This window comes from Notamacropus eugenii, chromosome 5, assembly GCF_028372415.1.
Source record: "Notamacropus eugenii isolate mMacEug1 chromosome 5, mMacEug1.pri_v2, whole genome shotgun sequence".
NCBI classification, from domain to species: domain Eukaryota; kingdom Metazoa; phylum Chordata; class Mammalia; order Diprotodontia; family Macropodidae; genus Notamacropus; species Notamacropus eugenii.
The window spans coordinates 174,167,772-174,194,575 of record NC_092876.1 but is presented as its reverse complement, the minus strand read 5'-3'; the positions used below and the strand labels follow the sequence as shown (position 1 = coordinate 174,194,575).

Here is a 26,804-nt window from a genome sequence, read left to right as displayed (position 1 = left end):
TCAGCAAGCCAACTTCATTGTTTAAGAACTCCATAACTCAAACTAGCTCACTTCCCCAGTCTGAAGACCTTGCCCACACATGTGGTTTCCAGGAACCAGGCAAGTTTACAAAATAAGGAGAATCGACAGGAACCCCAGAGAAGGGGCTGGGTCTGATGCCTCTGCCTACCCACCTCACCTACCTGTAGAACTGCTATGGACTATGCTCTTAACACTCTCCCTCCACCGTACACAAGGTGGAATATTGCACATCCTCATACACCAAAGCGGACTGCTTTGAATAAGCAGAACCAATCCAGATAAGGGTTTCATCTCATGCCCTTCTTTCCCCACAGAGTAATCAATTAACAATTCTTAGTTCTCAACATTATGACAGCAACGCCAAACAACTTAGTTAACACTGTTACACTTTCATAAGTGATAGCCAAATAGTTGGAGATGTAATTTCCTCTTAACTACAGACAAAAGTGAAAATAACCAGTTCCCTAAATGGCAGTTATAAAACACTATAAAACAGGGTTAGCAGTGCTGATAAAATAACATATCTGGTTTTAAGCCATTTTTCCACCATCTTTTAGTTTCTTTCAGTTCATACTCTAATAACGCTCAAGTTATAAAAAATTGCTCAACATAACTGATATAAAATTTTACCAATTTGTACAATATAAAGAAGATCTAGAAACATAACAAACCATAAACAATATTATATATTTGAAAGTTAAAACAAACCCATTACCAATCAGGTGATTCCAATCCAGTTGAATGCATTTCCAATTTACCTTACACAGAAAATCAGACATCTCATTATCGCTGGCATTGTATACTGATCACATCTAAAATCCCATATAAAGTTATCAAGTATGAAGCAATTATACCTAATTAAGGAACTAATAATAATAATAATAATTTATAGTGTCTGCCCTCCACCAAGCATTGTGTTAGGCACTTTACACTCATCTGAAGTAAACTAAGGTAAATAGATGTTAGATAACGTGCTTAAGGTCACCCAGTTAACAAATTTCAGATCCATACATTTTCCCAATTTGTCTAAATACCAAATAGCCATATATTATGCTGGCTTACCTTAAACATCAAATTAGGAGAGACATATTTCACTTAAAATGTGATCAGAATGAATTCAATTACATCTGGATTAAGGTTCCAAGTAGGCATTACAAAGAATCTTGGGTTATGATTTAATACTATAGTATTATATTTTGCAGAAATGCTACTTATTCCACACATTTCATATTATAAAGCCCATTATTTCCAGCCAACCGACTGCCAAAGATTGTAAAAGTGGCAATCTGATATTAGTATTTAATCTACCCCAATTATCATACTTAAGAGCATGTTTTAATTTCACTTCACAGTCTCAGAAGAAACCCATAGTTTATCAATTTACTCAGAGTTCTTTATGACTTCTTATATATTTCCAAACCAAGCAGCAATTTTTATTATTATAATTTCAACTAAAATAAACACATTTTGCACAATCTTCCCTCTTAAAAAAAAGTCAAAACATTCTCAACCCTTTCTGTCAAAATGCTTAAATTGCTTTTCATAAAAAAGACCAACAACTTCCTTGTTACTGTCAGTTTCTTCCCTTATGCCATCCATTACTTTGTGCACTCACATTCTCCTTAAAATTTTTAGTACACTGTGATGGTAAACAACACTAATGACCTATTAAAGAATTTGGTTCTTAAGATACAAATATTGGCTATTAATATGCCTATAAAACTTAAACTGTTGAATAAGAAACAGAATCACCAAAAATTCTTTGAGATGCTTTTAGCCATTAAACTTGATCTATTCAAGTAATAGTCAGCTTCTGGTATATTATTCACAAAAGTACAAGCTCCTCTTGTATGAATAAGGAGCAAGACATTTCTTGAGATTCAAATACAGAAATCTATGATAAAATGAATGAGTCTCATATAATTTGTAGCACGATTTCCAATTTCACAGTACACATAGCAATTGGAAAAGTTACATTTACACTGAACAGTGCTTAATTTTTAACTTGTATGATTCCTAAATACCAAACTAAATATTCCATTCAAACTCAAGTACCCTTTGGTTGTGTCCTGGTTCACAAAAGCCTTTCCCCTTTTTCATGAACCAGGAAAGGGTTAAGTGACCGTCCAATTCCAAAGCGCAAACCTTAAAACTTTCACTCACTCAGCCCCCAAACCTGTCTCTTTTTAATCAGTGAAATGACCTTCTTCTCTAGCGTAAAACAATAAACCAGTCATGGGGGCTGGAGGGGGGGAGGGGATGGAAAGAACTTGACCACAGTTCAGAAATTCAAAGAAAGAGAACAAAATCTTTCTAAAAATGTAAATTAGTTAACAAGACAAGAGAGACATATAAGCACAGATACAAGAAACACAAACAGACCAACAGCTTAGCAATGCTAAAAATTCCTTGCTACCTGAGGCTTTAGATCTACAAATCAAGTTAAAATGCACATCTTTACCAATCACATAAATACCTGCAGGTTTCAGGGCCATATATCTATAAAATTTGGCCCTTGGCAGTCCCCTTGTGGAAACCATGGGGAACACACATAGACAGAAATACATACAACAACATCAAAAATAGCCCTAAATTTTCGTGTTTCCAATTCATTTACATGTCTATATATTTTATCTTCTTTATTTAAGCCAGACAGTGGGCCATGCAGGAGAATGAGGACACTTTTGATGTGCCCTCTTGGAATGCATCACCCAGGCCAGCATCCCGGAAATGAGGCCAAAAACCCAGTCCCCTTCAGCCACCCCAAAGGCTGGATGACCTCTAACAGGGCTCTTCCCAAAGCCCTCTTTGGCTGAGTCTTCTAACTCAGGACAACTACACCTATCCTAACTAGGATAACCTTTATCCAAACATCTAGCCCACTTACCCAAATCAGATTCTCAAATCTTCGTTGTCTGGGATACCCTTACCCAAACAAGGTCTTGTCTTTTTCCCCTTTACCTTAGACAACCTACTTTCTCTTGTAATGAGGAACTCAACCCAAAGAGAGAGGAGTCTGAGATATGAGTGGAGAAGTAAACTCCCCAAATCAGAGATCTGATACCAGATCTGAACCCTCTAGCTGGTCTGAGTCCCTTTCTCTCATCATAGCCCACCACTGCCACCAAAAAGTCAGTAGATAATTGCAACATTGCAAGACTTATGTGAAAATCAGGTATACTGCAAGAGAAATGAACATGCATTCAGCAAGGGTGCCCAGTCTTTACAGAAGTTTACATTTTTATAATAGCAGGACAAAGGAAGGAGGGGATACCAGGAAGGGGCATGACGTGGGAGAGGGAATGGTGCAGAAAAGGTGGGGGGAGACAAAATCCCTCCCCACAGGGAGGAGCAAGGTGATAGCAAAAGCCTCATTCTTTTCCCTTGGGAACTGCTAGGCTATGAAGACAGGAGGGTCTGCTTAAATGCCAAGGCCCCCAGCTGCACAAGCATTATTCCCACCTGGCACAGACTGACTGACACCTGTCTTGCTTCCCAAGAACACAGAGGCAGTCCAGCTTGGGGTGCAACAACAAATTATGTCAGTTTAGGGGAACCTTGTCCTTGACACATTCAGGGCCTTCTGCATGCTCTGAGTCCCATGATTCAGGAAAATATGGCAATTCAAAAAGACAAGTTCAAGGAACCTCTTAATAGCCCTTAACAATTACAAGGCCATAAAGAGAAACTCTCCGTATTGAAAGTCTTCTGTGCCTCCTTCTCCAAGGAGATCTCAGCTGTTATCCCCATTCTTCCTAGAGGAAGATTATATCTAAAAAGATGGAGCTATATTTGCCAGCCCTGTGTCCTTGACATTCTATAAATCACAATTTATCCATTCCTCTTCACAAGCAAAAACCAAAACTAAACAAAACTCTTAGAAAAACAAACGATGCCAATCTTGACAGAAATAAGGATGATTTACATGAATGACTCCAAGGAACATTCTGTGCCACATCATTCCCTGTCACCTTGGCATCTTTTCTAAGATCATAGCTCTGAAGTTGGAAGAGAGCTCAGGGACCATACAGTCCAATTCCCTCATTTTACAAATGTGGGAACTGAGGCCCAGAAAGTTTTGAGTGATTTGCCCAAGGTCACACAGGTAGCACATTTCAGAGGTGGGGATGCCTATGGTTTGGCTGTGTCATCAGCATGACCCTATAGGGCCAGTCTGCTTGGAATTTAGGCATAAGCCTTTTGGAAAAGTTATGATTAAAGAGGAAATGGGCTAAGAACCAACTATGGTACCAGACCAAAGTGACCCATGGTCAAGGGCTTCCTTGCCCCTGGGAGCGTGTCTCATCCTTACTAGTTGTCCCCCTGCTGATCACCACCTCCAGAAGTGCAGTATGGTTCAGGCAAAGGGACTGTGCCAGCTTCCTCCTCTTTTTCCTCTCACCCTGCAGCACCTGCCTGGCCAGGAAACAGCCAACCCTAATAAAAGAGGCAGGATGGCTCTGACTCCTTTGTCTGCCCCAAAACAGGAGCCCAATTCCCTCCATTCCCCTCACTCCTTTCCAAGTGAGTTGAGTGCCTTAGAATAAAGAGAGGAAGGAGATGAAGTGGGTCTCAAGTGCACTCCAGCCCTGGCCCAGCAGCTCACAGACCTTGTCACCAGCCTCCCAGCTGCATGAAAACAAAGCTAGACACAGCTGAGTACAAACCCTTCATCCATATTCAGCAACTGCCTGGTAACAGGACAGGGCTTGCTTGAAGCAGTGGGTAGGCAGCCATCACTGCTAAGATGAAGATGAAAGGTGGGAGAAGAGAGGAGCAAGGTTGAAGGCGGAGGGAGAAAGTTCACTTCAGGGCCACCAGGAACCAAGTTTCCGAAACAGCTCACCCAGATGTCCCTAGCAAGTCCTTCTCCCTCACCACTAAACCTGCCCCTCAGAGTGGCGGTGAACAAACTGGTCCGTGGTGCTGCTGAATAAAGCCAGCTTTCCAGTACCCGTTAGGAGGAAGAGTTTGGTATGCACATAATCCAAAATAGCAGATAAGCTCTAGGTCCTTATCTCTGGCTGTTTCATATAGTTTTTAACAAGAGATTTTGCTAATGCTTAGTGTGATTAAGCTTGTATTAAGGTGAGTTTTATTCCCCTGAACTCATTTGGGTCGGGTCATGAAGGAGAACTAGCTAGTTATGTGGACTAGGGAAGTACCTTCGGGTGGTGAGGGAGGCACAGCAAACATTAATACATTTCCCAGAATTTTTCTCCAAGTGCATAACAGCTTAGACCAAGGCTCAGAGATGGGAAAAACCAGGCCCAAGAGGGAAGCTTCGCAGAAATAGAGGGTGCAGGCCAGGAGGTAGCAGAATTGGCAGGACCCGGAGGGGGGGGGGGGGGCTGGTGGTGAGGCCCCTGCCTCTTGCATACGCAGACAGGACACAATGCGTCCCAGAGCTCCAGGGCTTATCGGCGCCGGGGAGCGGCTCTGCGCTGGGCCAGCTTCGCCCACTCCGAAGGCGTCCCCAGCTGCTGCGAAGAGGAAGGGCGGGTGGCAGGGTTGGACAGTTCCAGGTGCCCATGTTTGTGTGATGTGCCTGCGCGCTGCCGTCAGCCTTAGGAAAAGCTAAGTGGAGTGGAAACGCTCGAGCCCCTGCTGCCTCCTGATAACAGAACTAAATAAAGGTAATTTTCAAGTCACCAGTTAACAATGGCTGAGTGAGCGAGGTGGTGACTGATGAGACGGTAAATTACCCATGCAGGCACTGGGGGGAAACGCTCTCCGGAACTCCCGCCACTATATAGCGCATCCATCTACACAAGGAAGGGTAACCAGGAAAATACGGTGGTACTTCGATCACCCGATAGGAGCCCGCCCCTCAACCTTTGGCTTTGCTAAAGAACGTCTTTTTATTTTAGAAAAACACGAATTTCTAAGAAGGAGCCGTTGCAGACCTAGAACTACCTCAAACTACTGCGCTTTGTAATTCATTGCTTGGGAGGGAGGTGAGGGAAAATGGCAGCCAGACCATCCCAAGATGGGGGCAGTGCCTTCAGAAGGGAAGCCCCATCCCCCAGAAACCCACAACTGGTTGGGTCCTGCACCTCCGGAGAACCGGTGCCTATGTGTGTTCGTCCTTCGTTGCCGAAGAAGACCATGCCATCAGAGAAATAATGACATCACTTGCACTTGACTTTGTTTTGAGTGAGGGAGGGCTATGCAGGTCACCAGCCTCACTTCTCCTCCAGGGCTACCTGAATCCAGTGACCAGATATTCATCAGGATGACAGGAGATGACCCAGGATGAGGCAACTGGGGTTAAGTGACTTGCCCAAGGTCACACATCTATTGAGTGTCAAGTGTCTGAGGTGAGATTTGAACTCAGGTCCTCCTGATTCCTGCACTGATGCTCTATCCACTGCACCACCTAGCTGCCCCTTGCCACTATCTATAGTGGCACCCTGGAGCAAGCCTCCTGTGGCCTTAACTTGTTCACTGCCTCAAGACCCTGATGGTCTTGCCCCAAGTTCCCTTCCAAATGTTCCACTTGCCCTGCAGCCTGACTCATGCCCTCCAGCCTTTCCTCCCACCTTCCTTACATTACCTCCCAGCCCACCTGCCAGTCGCACTCTTGGATTCATAGGGAGACACTGGATACCCCCAAACTGTCAGCTTAAAACAGACGTACGCCTAGGCTCCTTCCATTGCTCACTTCACATTCTGCTCAGAGAGGAAAATGTCAATTAGTTGCCAGGGTCAAGCATTTAAGGAACAGAGGGGAAGGCCTCATGGAATCCAAGGCTCCTTCTTGGAAGGTCCCTTTGTCAGAATGGGGGTACAGTATACTGACAGCAGCTCACATTTCAATAACGCTTTGTGAACTTTGAAGGACTTTCAGTGAGTAACCCTCTAAAAAAAGCCATGGAGAAGTAAAGTGACTTGCTCATTGTCATACAGCTACTAAACATCAGAACTGGTATTCAAACTCAGGTCTCCTTGAAGGTCCAGGCCTCTACTCAGAATACAACTACATTACCTCTCAGAATAGGAATCTGCTTTTCAACAGAGGCTCATTTGTCCAGGTGTCCTAATTTGAGAGGGTATTTAATTCAACAAGCATTTATTAAGCATCTACTACATACAGGCACATTGATGTGGCTACTGTCAAAAACATGACACAGCGATTTAGAGCTAGAAAGAGACCACCTAGACAATTTCTGCATAGGCTAAAAATACCTCTATAACATAATTGGAAAAATACGTTTCCCACCAACAAATGCCAACATTATATACCTAAGAGAGTGCTAGGTTTAAATGTAGAAAGACCTAGGTCCAAGTGTAAATACCAGCACCTCTTAGTTTCATGACTTTTGGCAACTCATTTCAGTTTCCTCATTTGTAAAGTGGAAATAGCAGCATTTACTCTGCCTACCTCTCAGGATAGTTGTGAGAAAAGTGCTTAGTAAAACTAGACACCCCATAGAAAAGAGTTGTAACTCTCTCTCCTATCCATCCAGCACTGAATTCTGTCATCAGAGTTTAGACAGGGTCAGTAGTAATCACCTATTAACACCTGAGCCTGAATTAGTTATCTGATAAACTAATTCAGGCTCGTATTAATAGATGATTACTATTCATCTGGCTGCTCCTTAAGACTAAGGAGTCAGCTAGGTGGCCCAGTGGATAGAGTGGCAGACCTGAAGTCAGGAAGATTCATCTTTTTTAGTTCAGATCTGACCTCAGACACTTACTAGCTATACAGCCCTGGGCAAGTCACTTAACCCTTTGTACTTCAGTTTCCTCATTTGTAAAAATAAGCTGGAGAAGGAAATGGCAAAACTTTCTGGTATCTTTGCCAAGGAAAAACCCAAAAGGGGTCATGAAGAGTCAGATGTAATTGACACAACTGAACAACCTAAGAATAAGGAGGTAAGACTCCGAGTGTTGTGTAGCCTGTTCAAACCAGCTTGGGAGAGCCATTGTTCCATTTTCACTGTGGGCATGGACACCTCAGAAATCTACCAATGCTACAAATAAGGGCTTGACTTCTTGTTTTGTTGATTGTCTGGACTTAAGAAAGTGTTAATAATGCAGATTACATTTAAAAGTGTGTGTGCATACATTTTTTCCCCAGAGTCCTGTTGTTAAACATTTACCAGCACATCCCCATTAATTGCTCTATAAACATTGCTTAAGCTCAGCAGGAGTGCAGTAGAAGGCTCGGGGAATGAAGTCATTGCCAGACAAGAAGCCTGGTTAACAATAATAATAACAAACAACAGTAAACATTTGTATAAAGATTTAAGATCTGCAGAGAGATTTACATCCATTACTTCATCTGGTCCTCGTAATATGCTCCCCGCCATCCCTGCCTAAGACATGAGAGAGGCTAAGTGTTAGTGGGGTGACTGCAGAAGGGAGGCACCAACTTACACTGGTGGAATAAGTGAGTCCTGGTCAAAAGGAGGCACTTGAAGGAAGGGGAGAAGGCACCAAAGACAAACCAACTGCTTTACCATTGTGTCACGAACTTTCAACACCATCATCCCACGCCCCACCCTTTTGGAGTTCTTATTCCCTGGCTGCTTTGGAAGACAGATAATGACATGCGCAAAAGGGGGAAGACAGTATGGCATGATGGGAAATGCACAATCAGGTACCTGGGTTCCAGCCCTACGTCTGCCACTTACAAGTCAAGTGACCCTATGACAGGTCACTTCTATCTCGAGATCTCAGTTTTCTCATCTGTAAAATGAAGGGATTGGTTAAATAATCTTTAAGATCTCTTCCAACACTAACATTTTATGAAACCTAGAAATTACACTGTCCCTACTTCTCCTCACCCAGGAAAAAGTAAGCGAGTTCACCTCTATTGTCCGAATCTCCTTGAGCTAAGGCATCAGCCCCTTTGAGCACAGCCTGAGCACTAATTACCCCCTCTGCCACTCTCTCGCTGAGGCTAAAATAGGAAGAAATTGCATACCAACAGTGGCAGTGACCTTCACAAGCAGGTTCACTTTTATTCAAGCCCCAACTTGCCCATGATTTTGCTATTTCTTCCTTCTGTATTTTTATTAAGCACTAGGACCAATGGCAGATGCCTAAGATGAGAAAGGGAGAAAGGAAAGAAGATCATTTGAACCAATCTCCCCATCAGCTGTTCTGTCTCCAATTGCCTCAAACCCAGGCCATTTTAGACATGTATCCCTAAGGTTAAGATTGATAGTGAGTGGGACAGGGGAGAGGGGACAAAGATGAAGTCTGAGCCAATTAAATACACTTCAAACCCACATTTTTAGGTCACAGAAGAGAGAGCCTGCCAAAGGGTGTCAGCCAATCAACAGAAACCATAATGTGTGTATATGTCTATGTGTATATATATATATATATATATATATATATATATATATATATATATATATATATGTGTGTGTGTGTGTGTGTGTGTATGTATGCATGCAAGTATATAATGTACATGTGTGTACGTGTATGCATGCACACATATGTACATGCACATACACGTGTGCATATATGTGTATTTTGTACTGTACATATACCTTTTCCCCTTGCCTTTGCTAATTCTTCTCTTGTATGAATGCTAGGTTGAGTATTTGCTAGGACATCATCATTCATTCAATCAACAAGCATTTATTAAGCATCGAAGACATGCCAGGTATTGTACCAAGTGCTTAAGGTACAAAAACCAAAAAATAAAATAATTCTGATTTTCAAGAAGCTGGCGTTCTAATGGGGGAGGCAGAAGTTAAATAATCAGTACATACTGAATAAACACAAAATGCACGGTAAACAGGGAAGGGGAGCACTAGAGACTGAGGGGATCGAGAAAGCCCTTGTAGAGAAGGTGATGCTGGAACTGCATCTGGATGGACTACAGTTAGGTCTGTTTTATCATATAACTACAGTGCATGAATAAGCCATGAATGTGGAAATGAGCCATAGGTTTTGCAGCAATCAATAAAGGCAGAATACATGTGATGGTTCTTTCAGATGACTCATTTAATAATTACTGAGTCAATAGCAGGTTACTTTTCACACCCCTAAGAATTTCTGATACACCTTTTTTGAACCTGAGCCAACATGTTTTCTTGTTAAGTGTTTATAGAACTTCTCAGTGATAGAAGCTGTGATGCTTTTAAAAAAACAAAACATAAGCATATTATTGGCCTCTGTTTGGAGAGGTCACTGACATTCTCATCTTTTGGTAATGGATATGTAATACCTTCTCTTAAGAAAGGTATAATCTTACTTGTATGTGAGAGCTAGTGATTTTCTAGTAATAAATGCATCACCGTGGAACGCTTGAACCAATAATTATGGGTGTTACCCAGTCCCATGGCTTTCCAGTTTTGCAGGATGCTAGAGTTTCAGTTATCTCCCTGGACTTGACACTTTTAAGGTTTATTATACTAGACAATGCAAGCTTTTTGTTTCGCATTTGATCCAACTTACATTTTAGTTGTTCTGGAAATCTAGCAATCATATAGATGACCAGAAATTTTCCACATCCTCCTTCTTTAGGAGTTCCTTCTCTCCTCTGATTTCTTAGCTTCTCAAACCCATGTAACAGCTTTTGATTTAATGTTAAATTGTTCTTATTGTTATTTGTGATGCCTTAACTTCTTATATTTGCCCATAACCTTTTTGACTTTTGTTATCAACCCTTGATTAAAAGGATATCAACTTTCGTAATGTACCTTTACTTTGTAGATTCCATTCTGCAAGTTTCTTTTGTTGCTTTAACTGGGCAATAAATAAGGCACTCAAGTTTTCTACTGCCCATACAAGTTAGATATTGATTGATCACTTTTAAATTGGAAAAGGAATTTTCAGAATTCCAGTCTAAGTATTCTCATTTCCTCTCCAAAATCATTTGAGATGTCATTATTGTCTTGCTATCCATTTCATTATTAGGTGACATTTCTCGTGTGGGTTAATTGGAAATTCTCAATGATTTGGGTCCTTCAACTTTTTCTCTTCAGATTTTAGTAGCAACTTGATTTCAATGCATGCTTCATGTAATTTGGACTAAGGGAAGATGAAATCTTTTTTTTAATTGCCCTACAATGGTCTGCAATATATTGTTATGTTACTTGGAGCTGAGGGTACCATGGGCTAAAAGCAGTCCAAAGACGTTGCTTATGTAACTGGCAAAAATCTGTTTTCAGTTTTGTAATGATAGTACTGGCATAGAAGGAAATTATTCATATCCTCATTCTATTTCATGCATACTCATTGTTTGCCAGATTTAGTGGTCAGCACCATCTGCACTGATGCATTTTCATCAGGCAAGGCATTGGTGTTTCTGATTTCTTCTTGTATGTTGTTCCTTTTGATAGTAAAAAAAAAAAAAGAAGCTCCACTCACTCTGCTGTCCTCTATTTCAAGCTGATTACATCACAATGTTTCAAATAAGGCCAGCCTGCAACTTTATGTTGTCGTATACAGGGTGTCCCAAAAATCCTAGTGCAGTCATAAGTTTTAATAAGCTTTTAAGAATCAAAGATATATGCAGGGTGTCCCAAAAGTCTAACTTATAACTTAATTATAAGTTTACTAGAACCACACTAGGACTTTTGGGACACCCTGCATATTTCTTTGACTCTTAGGAGCAGTTGTATCACTACAAAGGGAGTGGTATCACCAGAACCCAAAACACCAGGACTTTAGAGTTCCTGACAAATCTTCAAAACTACCATAGTGATCTCAGAGTACTCGAAGTCCCAAAAGTACATCATCCCAACAAGCAGTCCCCTACTTTGCCATGGGATGGATGATGGGTTGGGCTTTGAAAGGGTTAGTGGCAGCAGCAGCATAGAAGCTAGGTGGTACAGTGGATGGAGTCCTGGATCTGATGTCATGAACTCAAATTCTACTTCAGTCATATACTAGTTGTGCGACCCTGGGCAAGTCACTCAACCTCTGTCTGACTCAGTTTTCTCATATATATAATGGAGATAATAACAGCACCTGCCTCCCAGGGTTGTTGTGAAGATCAAACTGATAATGTTGTAAAGCACTTAAAAGCTCAAAGCAATATTGAATTTCTAGCTAGTAGTAGTATTAGTATAGCAGACCAAAATTCTAGTATTAAAAAGAGTGTCCAACTAGGCACCAGGCAATTTGAGTTACATAGCTAAAGCTTTATCAATTGATTGAGCAAAGCACTTACCTTCTCTGCATTTCAGTTTCCTTGACTGTAAAATGAAAAAGGAGAGAGGGAGGTGTTAGACAGATGGGTGTTAGGTCCCTCCGAGTCCCATGATTCTAAAGGGAATTTGAATTGGAAAAGTAAGGTGGATCCAGAAGTTGAGACCCTCAAGTGTCAGACAGAGGGACTTGAACTTGGTAAGAATGAAAGCTGCAACAATCAGGAAGGTGCAGTTTAGATTCTATTCTCACTCCTCCAGGACTCTTGGTTCCGCAGGAGACTTGCTGACAGCCCATTCTAAAGATGAGGGGAAAAAGCATTGATAAAGCCTAGCCAATTGCTCCCTACCAGGGACAACTGAGGAGGGAAAACCCTGCCCTGGAGCTTGAAGGCTGGCAGCTGGTAACTGAAACCCTGAGAGCTGATTAGAGCCATCCACACTCATCCTTTTATTTTTCTCACTGCCACTGCTGCCAACAGCTCAAAGTTCTTCAGCCTTGGAGGACTTGAAGGGCCCTTGAACAAAGGCGATGTTATTTGTTGTCTCAGTTGTCATGATGAAAGAAGAGAAATATTGTTTCCAGTCAGAAGAGCCATGGGGTGGAGCGGAGATATCATAAGAGTTCAGAGAGGCAGTAATTGCTCTAGTCAAAAGGGGTTTTAGTCAGGTTGTCAGGACTGAAATGCAGCAAGGTCTCTGGTGCTTAGGGATTCCTTGGGGCATTCATAGATCCCTTGTCTAATGGCCTCACACCAGCACTGGATATCTTTGTACCAGTATGACATATTGGGATGAATGATGAAAAATGGGATAGTGGGATGAATATCCCTATCTATCTATCCCTATCTTCCTATAGCACTTGATTTGCCAAGGTGACCAATGACTCCAATTTTAACCACCTTTTACCTCACTCAACTTTTCTATTCTGAAGATAAGCTTCCTAAGGAGATAGATCTCCACACTTTAACTGGGGGAACTCTCCAGGAGTTATCAGATCCATCCCTTGCTTCCTGAAAGGTTTTCATTTACTCCTTTGCATATGGATACTCCCCTTTAATGTGGATACTCCCTTTTTAAAACCTCCCAGAGACAGAAAAACAATGTGAGCTGGGGGAATGTGAACTGGCTTGGGAAACAGGATTTGTGTGTTCCAATCCTAGTATACCCACTATGCGGGTGCTGGACTTGATGGTCCCTAAAGTTCTTTCCAGTTCTAAATCTCTGATCCTTTATCTGATTCTCTGTATTTATCCTCCCTAAACTGCAGCTTGCTCTTACAAAAATTAGAATTTGACTAGATAACCTCTATGGTCCCTTCCAGTTCTAACATTCTATGACTGTTTTTAGTTCTGGGCCCCACATTTTAGGAAAGAGTTTGCTCAAATGAACTTAGTCTAGAAGAGAGCAAGCAGAACAGAAAAGTTCATGACATAGTAGGATAAATTGAAGGAACTAGGAAGAAGACAGATGAAAAAGATTTGACTTCAAGGGAACTTGATAGTTGCCTTCAAATATTTGAAGAGCTGCCCTTTTGGGGAAATCTAATTCAACTGGTTCTGCTTCTGTAGGAGCATTGGATGCATGTTACAGAAGGGGTGATTTAGGTTCAGTGTAAGGGAAAACTTCCTAACAATCAAAAGTAGAATGGACTGCCCAGAAGGGAGTGGGATTCCCCCCTCACTAGAAGTCTGTAAATAAAAATTCGATGACCATGTGTCAGTTATATTGTAGATATGGGTCAGACCAGACAGCTTTGAGGTCTTGTGATTCTGATTTTATGAGCCTCCTAGGGAAAGGCAACCAGGATAGTATGGTTGCCTTTTGCTAGGAGGTTCATTAAATCCAAGTATTTTCCTTACTATCCTGGTTTCCTTTCCCTATTAAGGCTGATAGGTGGTGCAGTGGGTAACAATGTTAGACTTGGAGTCAGGAAGACCCAAATTCAGGTTTTTCTTCTGACACTTATTAGCTGGGTGACCCCAGGCAATCACATCACCTCTCTCAGTCTCAGTTTCCTCAGCTATAAAACGAGGACTATACTAGCACAGATCTCACAGAGTTGTTATGAGAATCAAGTGAGTTAACATATGTGTGTTTGCAAACTTAAAAGTGTTATTAAAATGCTAGCTAGTATCATTATGGTTGTTCTGTTGTCAGTTCAAAGATGTTTAGCATGGAAAAGGAAAGATCCAAAGGGGATATGATAAGTGGCCTTCAAATATTTGAAGAGTTGCCATGTATAAGACAGATCAAACTTAGTCTGTTTAATGCCCCCCCAAAGAAAAAAACTGGAACCAATGGTGAAATGCACAAAAGGTCAGTTTTCTGCTTAAGATATGAATGTTCTGAAGATGAAAGCTTGCACCAATACAGAATTCATCACTGAAGGTATCTGAGCACAGACTAGATAACTGTTCAATAAGTATCTTGTAGAGTGGAAAAGGTCCCTTCCAATTCTGTGAGTCAGACACTGTACAAAGAAGACTAAAGACCTTTCAATCACCCATCCAGATTCTTTTGGAAGGAAAGTGCTGCCTGGGGTCTGCCCCAATTCCCAGATCTTAGTTTTCACTAAGACAGCCTCCTTTGGCTCATCCTCAGCTGTCAAGTTCGGAAATACAAGAAGGGTCCTACTCTTCTTCCCTGCAAATCCCCTCCCCCAAGTCTACTCTCCCTCTCTTAATGTCATTCATTTCTTGAATTCTATCACTCCTTCTATATTGGAAAGATAGATAGCAATAAGAATTGTGTTCAACTCTTTTATTTAAGCTATAATCATTCCTAATCTAAATTTGCAGGAATGTATTACATAGCCTAATCATTCACATATATTGTACTGCAGTTTCAATTTAGGAAAAAGTAAAAGCCATTCGGCAGGCAGAAATATGTTAAATGAACATCTCCCAGATTACAGACTTTCAGAGAGAGAAAGCAGGACCAATATTTTTTATTCAGTATCTTCTGTTGGTTGCTCTGGTCCAGCATTTTTTGTTCCTGATTGTGAACAATGCAGAGAAAGGAGAAAGTGACCATTTTGGAAAAGAAACTGTCTTCCACGGATAGTTGTGGGATGAGAGTGAAGAGGGTGAGAGGGCATGGGCATGGAGGCATTTTCAGACTTCCTGCTCCTGCTTCAAGGGGCACTCTGACTTGCCCACCTCATAGCTAAATAAGTGTAGAAATACTAATAACACTAGCCTAAGGCAGCCTGACTGAGGCAAAAAGACCTAAGTTTGATTTCCATCTTTACTACTAACTAGCCAAGTAACTTTAGCCAAATTACATTAATCTAAACCTTTGTTTATCTTTCTGTAAAATGGGGTAATAATATAATTCCACTGGCATACCTCATAGGATTACTCTGAGGAACAGATGAGATGAGGTACATAAAAAAGCTTTTAAACTAAAAAGCTCTAAGATTTTTATTGTCATTAATCGTGTAGTAACTTCCTTTTTCAAATACTTTCACACTAATTATATGTTGTGACTTTTAACAACCCTATTAGGCTGTTATTATTCCCATTTTTTAGAAGAGAAAACTGAAATATATCAAATCAGTGGCTGAGTTGAGAACAGTACAGAAGGACTCTTGTTGTCTACTCCACTGTACCACATAATTATTCTCTCCCTCTTGAAGGGAATGGAGGCCTTGTGGTCTATGGTTTCAGAGACTAGAAATTCCAGATTTTTCATGAAAACAAAAATTTTCCTTCTTCTATCACAAAACCTCAAACTAGAAGGAACCTTAGAGATCATCTATTTTCTCCCTCTCATTTTGCAGGGGAGGAAAACAGGATCCAGAAGTGAAATGACTTGTCCATGGTCATATGGCTGGTTAATGACAGAACAAGGAACCACAGCTAGGTTTCCTGACTTCTACCACAGTCCTCCTGTACCATAGGGCAAGATATAAGGTTTAATTTGGAGGCTGCATTTAAGCTAGCCATGCAGGGTGGGGCTGAAATGTAGAGGAGTAGCATGAGTTAGTGGAGAGATCAATGGACACGGAGTCAGGAGAGATCTGGGTCTGAATCCTGACGCTTAACACTTATCAGCTCTGTGACCCTGGATAATTCACTTAACCACTGAATGGTGCAACTTTAAATTACTCTAAAAATGTGAGTTGTTATCATCGTATTTGGCAAAAGCAAGAGAGTCACATATGTAAGGCAGTATGCTCACAGCTGTCGTATTTGGCATTTGAAGTGTAGCTAGAAATTTGATGTATCTCTAGAAATGGGTTACGTTCAGTCAATAAGCATTTGAGTGAGTGACTACTAATATTTCTATCCGTCATGCTACAACTAATGCAAATATAGTTAGGTATCTAATAAATGTTCGCTGAGTAAATGAAAACCCCATGGATTTATGCTCTGGGCATCTCTGCAGGGATATAAAGATAGACACTGACCCTCCCTTCAAGAAGCTTACAAACTAATCTAACAAATGTCTCCAAAATACTCAAGAAGAGTATTCTACCATTCATTTACTGTTTGGGCAAATTACCTCATTTCTCTGTAAGATGAAGATTTTAAACTAAGTGATTTTTAAGATTCCTTCCTACTTTAGGCAAGCAATGATTTAGGCTGGAAAGGAATAAGGCATATTTTTTTCATTGCCATTCCTTCATGTTTCCCAGAGACAAGAGAAAACCCGTACCATGCCCTGATTTCATTTTGAGTCCTTCTCTGCAGTGTAAAGTCAGATTCTTAATGTGTTTTCCCTACTGTGCATGAGCACTCTTCATCCCTGAAATGCTACCTCTTCTGACGCCACTTTCTTCAATAGTTTCAACAGTATCCATTGCTGGGGGGTGGGAGGTAGTCAAGGGTTGTATTTAAAGGAAAGTAAAGAGTAATGTTCTCTGTTCCAAGCTACAGAAGGAATTAGAAAAGCAGAAGGCAATTACCCAGATTGGGTCCATGCCAGGGCTTGAGATATCAGATTTATTTGCCAAGAAAAACACCTCCCCAATATCTCTTAGCCAGTGGAGGAAAGCCGGATGCCCAACTTGAATCACATTCCATGTGGTCAGTTTAAGACAGGCAGACGGCAGTTAATGATAATGATGGCCATTTACATTTATATGGCACCTTTTAACTAAAGGGACCCCCAGAGTTTGACAAACGTTACGGATGGATGCACAGACAGGCCTATGGAATTATGGATGGATTGCATCTCTTAAAGTTATCCTCCCCGGATGCCTCTATCTCTCTCTCCTCTTTTCATTTAAAATGAAGGATAATCGAATCTTAGGACAAGACAAGAATGGTTTCCTCTTTGGGGCTTTCTAAGGAGGTGGGATGTTCCTTATCATTGTAAGCCTTCAAGTAGACTGAATGGTCCTTGGTCAAGGACGTGGTGGAGAAGATTCTTACTCTCAGAGATTCTGTGATTCCAAGTAGGACTACATCATCCAAACCCTTGGAGGGGGAAGGAGGGCAACATTAAGAGTCTAACTTGTCCAGAGGAAGACTCTACAAATTCTTTTGGTTAAGGCTAAATTTTCATTATGACGAGCTCCAAGGTGAACTCCAGGGAAGAGACTTGGGAGAGAGGATCTGCCATAAACCTTAGAGTCTTCCATGTTGCAGACTGAAGCCTCCAGGATTAGGTAGTGAATAAAGGACAATGCCAGAGAATCCCTACTCAAGGAGAGACCAGAAGCATCAGATTGGACATACAGAGCCGGTTGCCAAGGATACAGGGTTGAGGGGCCAGAGTTAAATGAAACTGTCTGAATCAAAAGCAGGAGTCCATACTAGGATTAAAACAAATCAAGGAGATGCAAAGCCTGGGGTCAGGATAAAAGGCTTAAGACTAGAATAGCAGAAAGGATCTGAATCTTATGAACATTCCCATATTTGACCATCCTCAGTTTCCTGTGTGTTTTTAGATCGAGCCTAAGATGCAGCCCCACCTTTCAGTCTCCCAGAGGAGGTAGTTATTCCTTAGTGCTAGCCAGCATAAGAGGCTGTTTGCTTTGATACTAACCGGCTGGATAGCCTTGGACAAGTTATTTCTTGAGCAAGCCTCAGTTTCCCCCCTTAGAAAATAAAAAGGGATATTCTAGATTATGTCTTACATTCCTACATCCCTTATAGCTCTAAAGATTCCTACCTCATAGGGCTGTGGTAAGGAAAGTGCTTAAAGCACTGTAAGTATGCAAGGTTTTAGATGTTTCTAAATTATTTCATTGTAGAGAAATTTTCTGATATTTGACATTACTTAAGGAAAATAGGCTGTTGTCTGGAGCTTTGAAATTCTTCTGTTATATAGAAATATGCTGGTTGTGACATCTTTTGTCAAAATGGTATTTACCATGAAACTTTTCCATTGTTCCTATTTAAAATGTTCTTTTGTATGTTTCCCCTAAATCTCCTCTGCTACAACTAGGAGGTAGTAGGGTGTCATGGAAAGTGTTGAATTTGGAGTTGGAGCCCCTGGATTTATATCCCACCTCTATCACTTTTACCACATGGTAACCCTGCATAGATTCTTTGACCTTCCCGGGTCTCATTTCCTCATCTGTAAAATGAAGCTATTAGACTAGATGACTCATAACGTCCCTTGAAGCTCTAAATCTATGATCCTATAATCTTCAATCCATCTTTCTTATAACAATAACTCAAAATTAGAGAACATTTTAAAGTTAGAAGTGCTCTATTTACAACTCTCTAGGGGAGGGAGTGTAAGCTTTGCAATCCCCATTTTACAGAGGACAAAAATGAGCTTCTTCAGCTCCTACTGCAAGTTAGTGTCAAAAATGGAATTTGAACCCAAGATCTAGCACTTTCTTTCAACTCTGCCACAACTCTTGTTCTGTCCTTGATGACAACAGCATGTTGGTTGTGCTTATTATATAGTTTGGCTCTTAGTGTTCTGGACTTGGAATCAGGAAGAAATCTATTCAAATCCTACCCATAACAATATCTTTGTAACTACCAGTAGGTCATTGAATCCCTGTTTCCTCATCTGTAAAATGAAGGGGATAGATTAAAGCTCTGAGGCGACTTCTACTCTGTATCAATGATTCTTAATTCGAATCTTCTAGTCTGTGAAGTATTACTGAAGTATCCAGTGGCCTGGGATCTAAGACCCACCTGGTTTAGAAAGCCACCCCAGCTGAGTCTGGTTGCTTATCTCTGTCAAACAGTAGAGACAGACAAAGAAAGCTGCCTTCTCCTTGTCAGGGAGGAGGAGAGCTCTTTCAACAAGTAGGCGTGTCGTGTAACTTTTCTACTTAGGACAAAGAGGGAATCCTATTTCACATCTTCTATGATCTGTGTAATGGTGACCATTCTCTCCACAATGGAAATTCTTTTTTCCCTCTGTGTCTCAGTCTCTCATCTCTCTTTCTCTCCCAGCATCTCTGTGTATCTCTGTTTCATCCTTCCTCATTTGTTTTGGGTTTTCCATCAGCACATGCATGCACAGAGCCCCAAGATCCCCGCCAGTTTTGTTTTTCCAATTTCACTCACAAGGACAGCTTTGTGGCGGATACATCATCTCATTTTCCTGGAGGTCCTGAGGGGCAGCCGCCAGATTGCACGCGCTGAATGTCAGCTACATTAAACTAACACATTCACATCATTGAAAAACCCTATTTACACATAATAAACATGGGGATAGAGGCTGCGGAGGAAATAATACAGTATTGATTAAAACAATGGCCTGTAATGCCTTCTGAAAGGCTGTGTTCACCAGCAGCTCCCTTATGGAGGCCTGTGCATACTCCCTACCTGCTAGCCTCAGGCCCTAGTCAACTGTCATCTTTCACATTTAGGAAATATGCGTTTCCAAACACCAAACAGGCTAGATGCACGGAGGTCCGCTCCTTGTCTCTGTGGCTACTTCAGCTGGGACATCTCTTTCTCCCCATCTCCCCTCTATCTCTCTCCTAACATCTCTCTGCTTCTCTGTCTCTTCCTCATTTATTTTGGGTTTTCCATTAGTGCATATACTCAAACATGCAAGCCCATGGAGCTCCTAGGTCCCTACTCCTTTTATCAGGGTACTATTGACTGCCTGAGTCAGAAATAGGTCGTCATATGCCCTCAGGGAGCTTTCCTATTGGGTCAGAGACTCTGACAGTTCTCGAATAGCAATTCGAGGACATCTATTCAGTATCTTGCTTATCCTTTTGCTTAGCCAGGTCTGAAACCCTCAGGAGGACCAAGGCATTATGGGTTCCAATATGCACACAGACACATGGCATTGGCCCTGCTTTCCTGGAGTGGGAAGAATCTCTCTAACTCCATCCAGTTTAGCTCATCTGGAACTTTCTAATTCTCAGGGCTGGAAGCTAAGCAGAAAAGTTTGTTAGGAAAACATAACATTATCCCTAGGAGTTTCTAGAAAGGCCTAACAACTGAGCCTAAGCTCTACTGACAAACAAGACACTGCCCACAAACACAGACTTCAGAAGGAGCCCCAGAGTTGCCTGAGGACTTAAAAAGTTTTGTGTTTACTTTTTAAAGTCAGAGACCTCACCACGTAAGCAAAATACGGGAGAAATTGAAATGATCCAGAGGAGAGCCAAGAGAATGATAAAGGACTGGGAAATAGGACCTGCAAAAACAGGCTAATAGAATTGGAGGTAATTTCACTTCAGAAAAGAGAAGGCAAGAGGACTTAATTTTCAAGGATAGAAAAGGATATTTTGCAGATGATAGGGAGCAGCTGTTCTCTATTTCCACTGAAGTCAAGAAAGGGGCTTAACTTATAAGCAAGAGGGATTTAGGTGAGGTATTATCCAGGACTTCATGATCGTAGAGGTGGGAGATGTAAGAATGCTTTGTGGAGTGAGAGGAGTCTCTGAAATATTTCCAGTAGTAGAATAGATACCTGTCTGAATCCAGGAAGGGTCAGGTTAAAAGTAACCTTAACTAAAGAAGTAATGAAGGAGGTGATGTCTCCAGCTTCCTACAGCTAACCCAGTGTTCTTGGGACAGTCAGATGGTGCTGTGGATAGAGTATTAAACTTAAATTCAGGAAGATCTGAGTTCAAAATCTACCTCAGACATTTATTAGCTGAATGACCCTGAGTGAGTCATTTGACCTTTGTCTTCCTCATCTATAAAAGGGGGACAATTTTAGCACCTACTTCACAAGGCTATTGTAAAGAATAAATGAGATAGCATATATGAAGGCTTCACAAAGCTTAAAATGCTATACAAATACTAGCTATTATTTTATAATCCTCCTTTTGAGGCCTAGTGCTGGTCAGCTCCTTCCTCTTTCTTGCCTTCCCATATGCCTGGAGAGAGCTGGAAGATGCTTCTAGTTGAAGATATGCCCCCTTGAGGGCAGGAGCTGTTTCATTCTTTCTTGTATCCCCAATACCTATTCCAGAACCTGAAATAAAATCAAAACTTAATAAATGCTTGCTAAATTGAATCACGTCCAACTCTTCGCTCCCCTTCTCCCACCAAAGAGCAAACTGAGTTTGTCTGCTTCTCAGTCTCTCCTGACAAGTCACCGGCTCACAGATTTGGAAGGTAAATGTGCTGGCTTTGCATCTGCCAAAATCCTAGCTCCAGGTTCTGCTTTTTTCTGCTACAACTGAGGATTTCAAACTAAACCCTAAAGCCATGTCTGGATTATCGCTCCCAGCTGAGCCAGGCTTTTGTAGGCAAAACACTGAACACAGAAACACAAACCAAGGCTTAGCAAGACTGGCAAGGGAGGGACCACTTTGGGCTGATTCTTAACATATACAACCTACACACAGACCTTCCCTTGGGGTAGTGACTGAGTAGGCTAGGCAGTGAGAAAGAGGATCATTTCACCAATCAGGTCAGGGAGAGAAGAGGCCGTCATGGACTTGGAAGCTGGACTGATTGATGAGTGCCATCAATACAGTTCTCCATCAGTGAGTCTGAGGCTCTCAAAGAAATGTGGTTACTTCCTTAATCTGCTATTGCATCTTAGCCATGATCAAAAAAGACTCCTCTGGAATCAGGGTCTGGTATTGAGGGCCATGATCAGGAGACTCCATTGCTATCACCACCCTTCTGGAAGGTGAAGGAAGAATCCAGCTGAAGAACGCTAATCTTTCATCTAGTACTGTTAGAGTCAGTTCTTGTCTAGGCTGTGTACCTCCAGAAGATGAGAAAAATGGATAAATTCAGCAACTTAGGATCACAGATTTAGAGCTGATAGAAACTCTAGAGTCATCTAGGCCAGTCCCCTGATTTTAGGAAATTGTAACTGAGGGGTTAAGTGACTTGTCCTCACTTGTTACTAGTGTGGAGAGTAGTTGGCAGAATTGAGATTCAAACCAAGGTCCTTTGATTCCAGATCCAATATTATTTTCACTCTATCATGTTCCAGCACCACATATAGCCCAGGGCAATGGTTCTTAGCTCTTTTTGTATCTGCCTTTTGGCAGTCTGGTAAAGCTTATGGATCCCTTCACAGAATATTATTTCGAAAACATAAAATAAAATACATGGGATTACAAAGGAAACCAATTATATTGAAATATAGTTATCAAAATATTTTTTTAAAAACAAGTTCATATGCCTACTAAAATCTATCTATTTTGGAGGTCTGTGGATCCCAAGCTAAGAACCTCTGCTCTAAGGAGTCATTTAAAAGAATGGGAAACTTAGCCCCAAATTACAGCTCCTAAAAGACAGATAGCCTAGAAGAAATCAAATTTGTAGGATTCAGGACCTCTATAGAAACCTGAAACCTATAGAAAAGAGCATTCCAGATGTACAAGGACAAGGTGAAGCAGGTAAAAGGAAGTTTAGTATGAGCTAGGGACCAGAAAAGCGAACACTAATGTTAAGTCAGAGTACTACTCACTGCCTAAGACAGAAATAGGTTTCACATGCCCACAGGGAAATTTCTTATTGGGTCAGGGGCTCCTTGGCAGCTATAGGGCATTTTTTTAGTACCTCCCAGTCATCCTTCTGCTTAGCCACATCTGTGACCCTCAGGAGGACTCGGACCTTCAAGATTCCCATAAGTACACACACACACACACACACACACACACACACACACACACAGCAGGCTGGTCTAGAGGACAGAGAGCTTTGTGCCAATATCCAGAGTAATTATGCTTATTTCCTCACCTCTGTTACTGACTCTCCTAAACTCTGGAAAAACAAGAAGAATGCTAGAAGTCAGAATACCTTGGCATGCATCCTGGCTCTGCTGGGATACCCTTGGACAAATTATTTTCGTTGTCTGGCCTTTAATGTTCTCATTTATAAATTGAGAGGGTTGAACCACATGGTTTTTAAGTTCTTTTCCAGTTCTTTATACTAAGATTCTAAGTGATTCCTATGAAAATAGACCCATTGTGGAGGGGGGAAAAGGTTTTATATTAGAGGGGAAAAAAGACTAAAAGAAGGTATGGTGATAATCTTTGAGTGCTTAGAAAAGCCATCATGCAAAAGGGGGAGTGGGTATGTTCCATGTAACTCCAATAAGCAGAACAAGCACTTGAAGTTGAAGTTACAGGAAAGCAATTTGGGTTCAATATACAGAAGAGCTTTCTAGCAATTAGAACTAACTGGAAATGGGAAGGGACTGCCTTGCAAAGAACTGAGCTCCCTGTCATAAGAAGTATGCCAACAGAGGTAGAATGGCCATCTTCCAGGAATGCTGTTGGATTCATACAGAGAATGATAGGTCAGACTGCATGGCCTCTTGGGTCCTGATTCAACCTGTGATTCACCAGTCTTCTTCACCTCCTTCCCTGCCTCGATGCTGATGAAATCTAGTGTTCCTGTGCTGGGAACTGGTTTATAAGATGTTGTTGAACAGAATCTTCAAAGGGGCATTTGTTCAGGAACTTGTGGAACAACATGGACTTTTGTCATAAAAAAAAGAACAGCAGTGGCCCGAGCCCCTAGAATTTCTGCCTGGTGACCTGACGTCACAAAGTCATTCACCCCTGCCAGGCCCTTCTCGTCGATGGGAGTGTGACGTGCATTAGGAGGACAAGTTCATCTTGCATGGCATTTTGATGAAGTTAGCCCTGAACTTCCTCTGCCTTATTGATTCCAGATAAGATGTTCATCCTTTCAAAGACCACCTGACTGCGTTCTTAATCCCAGTGCCACACACTCAGTCAATATGAAATGTTGCCAAGGCAAACACTAAACCAAGCTGTTTTATCAGGTGAAGACTTTGCTGTGGTGACATTCTCTTTATCTCTTCCTCCCAAGGTGTCTGTGACTTTGCAGTCTTTGGAAAGGGAGGGAGGGATCAAGGTCACTACAAAAGTCCCATTTCTTCCATCTCCTATGGCATAGGATCTCCATCTACTGCTCAAGAGTGCCTTATTACTCAGTAGGCTACAAAAACCAAAAAATATTCTCCCAGGGTGTGTATGAGGCACCCAGAATAAAGGGTAGCAGCATGAATAAGCCCACGTTTCTGCCTGCAATCTTAAACAAGAAAGCAAAGAAGTAAATAGAATATTTGAAAAATGTTTGAGAAAGAACTCCAAGGACACATTTGGAAGAAAACAGTATATGGCACCACCCCTTGATACACATACACATACACACACACACACACACACATACACACACACACACACACACACCTCAGTGAATCATTGGTTCAATTAGGGGATGCTAATTGTTGGGACAGGTCCCCCATCTGGTATATCACTCTTTAGATAAACATGCCAAAGACACAAATTCAATAGCAAAAGCATTTAATTAAGATCTCAAACAACACCAATTACAAGAAAGGAAATAAAAAACAAAACATTTCCTGCACTCATACTCACAAGTACAAGATATTGCAAAATACAAGAGAACTTTATTCTAATTCCCTTAATCTCTCCAACTTTCCAGCATAGCAGAAGGTCATAGTCTACTCATTATCCAAAAGGTAGTTGCCTAGTACATAGTGAATTCTTTCAGGAGTTTTCCCCAAAATTCCCTTGGGATAAGCTGAGGAATGGCTGACAGCTTTTACCTTGACTCTGTAGACATCATCTTGGTTCAGATAAGACAGTGGGATTCAGGATGCATGATTGCCAGCCCACTTGGTTGACTTTCACCTCTCTGCCCAACCAAGATCCACATCTAGCCACCCCTGGCTCTGTTCCACCCCCTCACTGCCAGAAGATAAAACAATTGATAGATCTCTGAGTCTTGAGTCAAGAAGACCTGAGTTCAAATCCAGCCTCACACACTCACTAACTATATGGTCCTGAACAAGTTCTTCAACTCTGTCTGCCTCAGTGTCTTCAACTGTAAAATAGGAATAAAAATAGCACCTATCTCTCAGAGCTGTTGTGAGGATCAAATGAGATAATATTTTTAAAGTGTTTGGCACATAGTAGGTGCTTAATAAATGCTTATTTTGTTTGTTCCAGGGCTCTCACAATCTCATTTTTCTAAAACATCCCACCTTCTGGATTGAGTTTCTTCATGAATCAGAATCCTCACCTATTGATATCTCTATACCATTGGCTCACAGAGCCCAAGCATTGTGGGAAATGAAGTCCTATGCATTTGTCCCTTATAAATGTGATTTGAAACTTAGCCATGTGAGAAGAGAACAGACGAATGCACAGCATGACAGATCTATGATATAGTTAGTTTCAGTTAAGAAAAAAGGTAGTAGAACAAAGAAGAGGCATAGGGCAAGAGAACTTGCACAGGAGCCTTTTCTCACACTTTCATTAAAGTTGCTGTTGTTGAGTTGTGTCCAACTCTTTGTGAACTCATTTGAAGTTTTCTTGGCAAATATACTGGAATGATTTGCCATTTCCTTCTCCAGCTCATTTTACAAATGAGGAAACTAAAGCAAATAGGGTTAAATGACCTAAGTCCCACAGCTAGTATCTGAGGCTGGATTTGAACTCAGTTCTTATTGACTCCAGGATCAGCACTCTATCTACTATGCCCTTTAGCTGCCATACGTAACTTATTTAAGCTAGCCATGTGCTATAGCCAAAAGTGGGGTGGTAAATGTTTAACAACCAACTCCTCTCCAAAACAACTTATACACTACACACTTGTAAATTTAACATTATTAACATCTTCTCCATCATTTTCTTAAGTCTAAACAATCAATAAAACAGTAAATCAAGTCCAGATTTTGTAACATTTACTGATTTCTAAGGTCTAAATGCTCATATTGAAAATTTAGCAATTGACTCTCCCAAGCTAGTAGGTGTTGACTCCAAAACAACCCTGATAACTCATACAACACTTTCCTTCCACACTGAACCCTTCAAGCTCTGCTAGTTCCCAAAGTATCAAGGCAACACAAGGTAAAAAACTAAATGTCACTTGTTCAAGTTTATATATTGAATGTCTATCAAGCCCAGAGCCCTTTCAAAGAAAATAGAAGGAAAAGTCCTTATTCTCAGAGAGCTGATATCAGAGGACTATAGTTAATCCTGAAATCTGAGGGGGCCTGCAGAGGCCAAAGGAGTTAAACCTGGAAGATATCTTAGAGAGTTTCTATTCCATCCCCTTTGTTTTACAGATGAAGAAAGTGAGGCCACCGGAAGTAAAGAAAGTCCAGGGAAGTAAGTAGGAGAGACAGGATACAAACCTAGACCTCATGATTCTGAATCCAGACTCTTTTTGCTCCACATCTAATAGGAAAGACCAAAAACTCCCATATGACTCAAGTAATAAGAATTCACAGAAAGAAATATAAACTAGCACA

General features: G+C 41.3%; 1 protein-coding gene across 2 annotated transcripts in view; it reads left to right on the top strand.

Moving 5' to 3' along the window:
• The window catches only part of KIRREL3 (kirre like nephrin family adhesion molecule 3), a 757,177-nt gene that overhangs the window by 523,897 nt on the left and 206,476 nt on the right, over positions 1 to 26,804 (top strand). The gene's annotated exons all lie outside the window — the stretch shown is intronic.